Raw genomic sequence first — 6,696 nt, forward strand, 5'->3', positions numbered from 1 at the left:
TATCTCCATTGCATTAATTTCTGCCCTGATCTTGATAATTTCCTTCCTTGTACAAGCTTTGGGTTGTCCTGCTCTTCTTTTTCTGGGAGCTTAAGGTTCAGCATTAGGTTGTTTACATGAGTTTGTTCTGTTTTCCTAGTATGGGCATTTACTGCTATTAATTTCCTTCATAGAACTGCTTTCATTATGTCCCATAGATTCCTGTATGTTGTATTGGCATTATCGTTTCATTGTCAAAACTGTATAATTTCTGAATTTTTTTTGGGGGGTACTAGGGATTGAACTTGAATCCTTAGGCTTGAGAGGCAGGCAACAGAACCACTGAGCTAAATCCCCGGCCCTGAAACTGTCTAATTTTTTCTTTAATTTCCTCTGTGATCCATTGGTTGTTCAGGAAAGTGTTATTTAATTTCCATGTGTTTGTGAAGTTCTTGCGGTTTCTTTTGCTACTGATCCCCAGTTTAATTTCCCCATGGTCTGATAATATACAAGGGATAACTTTAATTCCTTTTCATTTACTTAAGCATGTTCAATAAACTAGCATGTGGTCTACTTTGCAGAACGATACATGTGCAGCTGAAAAGAATGTATATTCTGATTTTGTGGGTGGAACTCTCTGTAGACATCTACTAAATCCATTTATTCAAAGACTTGGTTCAGTTCTGTTATTTCATTGTTGATTTTTTTATCTAGATGATCTGTCTATTTGTGTCAGTGAAGTATTGTGGTCCCCTACTACAATTGTATTAGTGCTTATTACATTTTTTATATCCGGTAATATTTGTTTTGTATAGTCGGGTGCATTTGTATTTGGTGCATATATATTTATGATTGTCATTTCTTCCTCTTGTACTGTTCCCTTTGCAAGGATGTAGTGGGCTTCTTTGTCTCTTAAATAGTTTTGGTTTGAAGTCCATTACGTCTGAAAATAAGATAGCTATCCCCGCTTTTTTCCAGGCTCCTGTCACATGGAGAACTGTTTTCCATCCTTTTACTCTCAGTCTATGAATTTCTTTGTGGATTAAGTGGTTTTCTTGTATGCAGCACATTATTGGATTTTGATTCTTAATCTATTCTGCCAGTCTATTTCTTTTGATTGGTGAAATGAGGCCATTAACATTGATGATTATAACTGATATGTATTGACTTTTCATTGTCATGTGATTTTCCTGTTGTTGGATCTTTTTTTTTTTTTTTTAATTCTTCCCTCCTCTCCCTAATTTCTTGTCTTGCCTGGTATATTTGCTCTGTTAGTTCTTATGGAGTTGTGATCTCCAGTGTCCTTTTCCAGGGTATTTTGGATATTTTGTCTAAGCAATGACAGAGAAGTAACTAACACATCAAAGTAGGTGAGAAAACAAGAGCTTTGCATTGAAAGAAGCATCCCGCTTACAGGAACGCCCAGAAGGAGGAGCATGGGGAATGTGGATGCAGAGTACATGTTAACAGGGGACAACCTGGGAAGCAGTGCAAGCAGGAGGGTTCTACCATGGGCCCTGGGGTTATAGCAATAGGTACATTAATGAAAATGTTGGCAATCTAGGGCTAAACTGCAAGATGTGCATAGGTGCAAGATACAGCCAATCCAGTGTATGTTTGAAGAAGAATGAGTGAGTGAGGAAAGTATTCAGTTTACAGAAGGCCTCAGCTGGAAATGCATAAGTGAATTGTGCAGTCAGCCTAATGGAGTTCCAAGAAGTATATTAGAGAATGGTGCACCTGTCTTAGATGAGGTTCATAGCAGATATTTGTGTAGAAAGCAAATCTTGCCTGAAGGACATGGAAGGAGCTGCACAGGTAGAAGGAGTATCCAAGCTAGAAGTGTATTCTGCATGATGTAGAGGTCACAGATTATAGTTTAAAAAGTGAAGAACATTGCAGGGGACGTGTAGGCACAAAGATGAAAATACCCCGGTTAAGGACATTGGAAAATTGTCTTGAGTGCAGTTTAAATCAAGTTTGTTGGATAAGTAGGCAGGATTTATTTTTTTGTGGGGAGCTTCCAGCTTAGGAAAGAACAGAGAAAACATTCATAAAAGAAGCACAGCCTAGGGGAGGATTTAAAAAGAGATGGATTAATGAACTGTGTAACTGGACCAACATATGACATGATAGAGTGTGTCTGGGTGAAAGATGCAGATAGCCTACAGGAAGATTTGGAATAATAGTGGAAAGTGAATTAAACACATGGAAAGATATGGCAACAGTTCACAGGACTTAAATACAGCCAAACTAGGGGAGTACCAGCAGGGATGCATGAGTACATTATCAGACAGCATCGGGAAAATTATGCAAGGAGATACAAGGGTTGAATGTACAATCAGGATATGGTAGGACTTGGTAGGATATGTATCACTGGATGTTTCAGCCAGTTTGTGTCTGAAACCAGCAGGAGGTGAATGCAGTGAATGAACATTCAGGCTAGGTGAGATCTTGACAACAGCTGTTTGGGAGAAGGAAATGTTCAGCCTATGGCACAAAGAAGTATGTGATTAATTGGTGAAAGAATCACCCACTGAAATAGCAGATCAAAATGCAGCTCATGGGATAAACTAACCTAGCAGAAGACTTTACAGCAGGTATAGTAGTGGAAGTTATATCCACAACAGGGAAGCCCACAGGAAGTACACAAGTAAAGTATCAAAAACAGAGCCTCGGGGAGGACAAGGAGGAAAGTGAATGGGTGGAAAAAGAATTCAAGTTAGGTGAGTATTTTGATGAGGGCACTTGGTCCAATTGTGCAACCAGAATTTGTAGGGAAGGGTTTGTGATACATGATTTATAGTGCAGCAACCTTGGACAATCTGGCTGGAGGTGATATGTAAAGAAAGCCCAGAGGCATAAAATGCATGTGTAAAGATGTTCAAGCTTAGCAAAGAACTAGTATTACAAATGAAGGAGAAAGCCTCCAAAGGAGATTGTGACAATAAGCCCATAAGTGAGGAGCATTCAGCTTAGGGAAGGTTATGGGAGTAGATTAATTTTAAAAGGTTGCAACAACTTCAAAGGAGAACATGGCAAGATTTGCTTAAGTAGGGCTCTGAATTTAGCTCAGTGGTGCTGCTGCCTGCCTCGCAAACACAAGGTCCTGAGTTAGATCCCTGGTCACAACAACAACAACAAAAGATTTTGCATAAGTAGAGAAGATATTGACCCTACATATTAGGAAGTAGGAGGAGGTGCATGACTAGACAGTGAAGCCAGCCTAGGGCACAAACAATATTTGTATACATGCAAAGTACATCACGGTTTGGGAAGGATAAACTAGAAGTGAATGGTGGAAAGACAATTCAATATACAGAGGGATATGGGTGCAGAATGTAGTCTAGCTTAAACAAGTACCAGAAGAGGATGCACTGGTGAAGTTTCAGCCAGCATATGGAAAGTTATGGTAGGAATTGCACAGATGGAGGGTATAGTCAGACTAACAAAGACCATGTATGATGTGTGTAGTTAGACAGTGCAACAACCCTGGGTAGAAATCCACCATGCATTATATGTTAATTACAAATTTTAAAAAATTTAAAAATCCACCAGGAGTTGTGTGGAAAGAGCGGACATTCACACTAAATGAGGTCTGACTCAGTGAGGTCTCCACACAAGGTGCAAAGGATGAGGGAGCAGCCTCACAGGACTTAGTGATGAGAAAATTTGTACAGGGAACAACAGACAAAAGAAAGACTGGAAGTTCATGAACAGAGTGCAACCTGCCTAAGTTAGAACATATCAGTGTGTGCAGAGAGGTGAGCTGCAGCCATATTAGGAGAGATACTGGAAGATGATCTACAGGTAGAGAGTGCTGTCCTTCTATGGGATGACATAGTTGGAGGTTCATGGAAGAGAAAATGTCTAACAGAAGAGGGGAAGTTGTGAAAATGCAAGGCTAGAAAAATCATGCAACCAATAGTAGGATCAGGTTGACAGTACATTGGCAAATGGAGAATACAGCGAACTGGAGAAAATGAATGGAGTTACAGCATAGGAAGATGACAGCAGCTGAGGGGAAAACTTATAAGAAGTACATAAATGAAATATGTACTGGGCCTATGTGAAGGCCAGCAAGAATGACTAAGTGCACATAGAATAATAATTATTAAGTATATGAATGGAGGATTCAGAAAGACTGAAAATGCTGAGCAGGAGATGCACGAATAAAGGAAGCATGAAGTGCAAGGGTGGATATAGCAGAAAGTGGAAGGCTTGAGGGAACATACTTATTTCTAAAGAAGAGAAGCATATGAAGTACAGAAAGGGGTAAGGGGCGCATGGAGAGAAGTAGAATTTAGGATAAAGTAAAATTAGTAGATGTTCTATGTGTGTAGGAAGCAGCTATTCTATGAAAGGTCTTAAAAGGTTCTACATGTGTGAAGGATGCAGCCAAATCATAGGAAGAACCAAAAATGTCTGCAAACATTAACTATACAACAGAGAAATTGGCTGGAAGTGCGATGCTAGAGGAGGCATCCAACAAAGGGAATCTCCAGGAATCTGCAGGAGGTTTATAGATGCACAGTGAAGCAAGAACACTCATGGGTAGTGGGAGCAGCGAGTGTAGGGAAGATCTCAACAAGAAATGCATGAGTAACGGTTGTAGCTGTTTGATGAGGATAGGGCAGAAGATGCATGTGTAAAAAGAACATAGAGCCTAGCACTGACACAAAAGGAAGTAGATAGATAGATAGATAGATAGATAGATAGATAGATAGATAGATACTAATTAGTTTTTAAGAGGAACTGATTTAATATAATTGTACAAAGGATTTATTAGGTAAACTTATAGGATCAGAGATGAAAGAACCCAAGTGGCAGTCTTCTGGATCACAGACAGATGATAAAATGTCTGTCTGTGCACTGGAGAGCTGGTGGATCCAGTAGCAGTTGAAAGCTGAAGGTCAGAGAGATCACTGCAGAGTTACTAGTGTCAGCCTGGCTGGAGAGCCAATGACTTGCTAGAAAGCTGAAGGAAAGGGGCACCCAAATCCAAAGTCAATGGTGAAGATTGGAACACCTCTAAAAGTGTGTGTGTGTGTGTGTGTGTGTGTGTGTGTGTGTGTGTGTGTGCGCGCTGGGGGGGCATTTCCTTCTTTCCCTTTTACTTTGTCCATGTTACAAGTTTATTCATTGGTGCCACCCACATTCCGGGTGGGTATTCACCCCTCAGTTTACTGGCCTACATGTCAGTCATCCATAGACACACCCCAAACTTATGAATCTGCTAGACAGTTCTTAGTCAACTCAAGGGGACATATTGTAATAGAAACAGTCAACTAAGACTACATGCATCAACAGAATACCTATTCTGCAGTTGGACATAGAAGTACACAGATTTAGCTAACTTAGAAAACACATGGCAGAAAATGCAGAGGGGATATAGTCAATCTAAGATATGTATGGCTTATCCAGCTTGGAAAAAATACTAGGTTGGAAACACTGAGTGAGGTGAGCCAAAAGCAGAGGCATGAACAAGGCAAGAAATGCATGAATGAAGAATGCATCAGTTTAGGGTAATATATTGGGGCACTCATCCTAGGGAAGACCTTAATGGATTCATGGATGAAAGCTGCCATCGACCTAAGACAGAGCAGATCAGAAGGTACAGATTTTTAAGGACTTACGGTCCTAGGGGAGAAATAAGAAATATATTAATGGATGACAGTGCACATACCCTAAGGTAGAAACTTGCAAGAGAGGTATGAGTGGACCGAACATACAGCTGAGAGGAGGACATTGCAGGGGTGCATAATGAGGATACAGAGAAAGTGTTGAATAGTGCAGGATGGAGCCAGCGTAGGAGTCAGCACATCAGGAAGTACATGGAACAAATATTCAGTTCTGGACTAGGACTTAGCAGGAGATGTGTAAAGAGAATGAGTATCCAGGTTAGGGGTAGACTTGACAGGGCGTAATGAAGTGAGTATGCCAGTCTGAGAGAATAAGTAAATGACAAGTTGAAGAGTGCAGTCAAGCCAGCTGAAAGAAATAGGAGATATGTGGGTAGAGAAATCATGTATCCGAGCAGACTTTGTAGGACGTGTATGTTGTAGATCATGGATTGAATTTGCATCTAGACCGAGGGAGAAATAAGGAGAGACACTAGTACAGAAAGCAATTGTGGTAAGGGAAGACCCAGCAGGAAGTGTATGAGTTGAATGCAGTTATCCTGGAGAAGGATTCTGAAAGAAATGCAAAGGAAGGCAATAAGGCCAATCTGGGTAGGATACCTTAGACATCTCTAGAGACAGAATCCTGTCTAGAGGAGCTCTGAGCAGGAAGTTCTTGGAATGGAGAGTGACATTTGGTGCATAATTTGATGCTGTAGTCGACCTATTAGGTGGTGTATCAGTGGAAGTTACTGTCAAGGGTAGGAATCAATTGAAACTAAATACGGAATTGAACATCCACTTAGGGGCATGACTCAGCTGGAAAGGCATGGCTAGTGCTTGCAGCAATATGGAGGAAGATTCAGCCCTAATTTGATTATGGTGAGACAGCCAGTCTGGGGAGGATCCAGTAGGTATCCCATTTGTTAAGAAAGCAGTTACATATGAGAAGAATAAGGACAGGGGCTGTGTGTGCTTCCAGCCTATCACACAACACTGAAGGAAATGCAAGGCGGAGCATGCAATAAATGCAAGCATAGAAGTTGAAGCCAGCCTAAGGGAAGTCACGGCAGTAAAAAAAAAAAAAAAAAAAAAA

This window comes from Fukomys damarensis, unplaced genomic scaffold (genome assembly GCF_012274545.1).
Source record: "Fukomys damarensis isolate Sample0158 unplaced genomic scaffold, DMR_v1.0_HiC HiC_scaffold_39, whole genome shotgun sequence".
Classification (NCBI taxonomy): domain Eukaryota; kingdom Metazoa; phylum Chordata; class Mammalia; order Rodentia; family Bathyergidae; genus Fukomys; species Fukomys damarensis.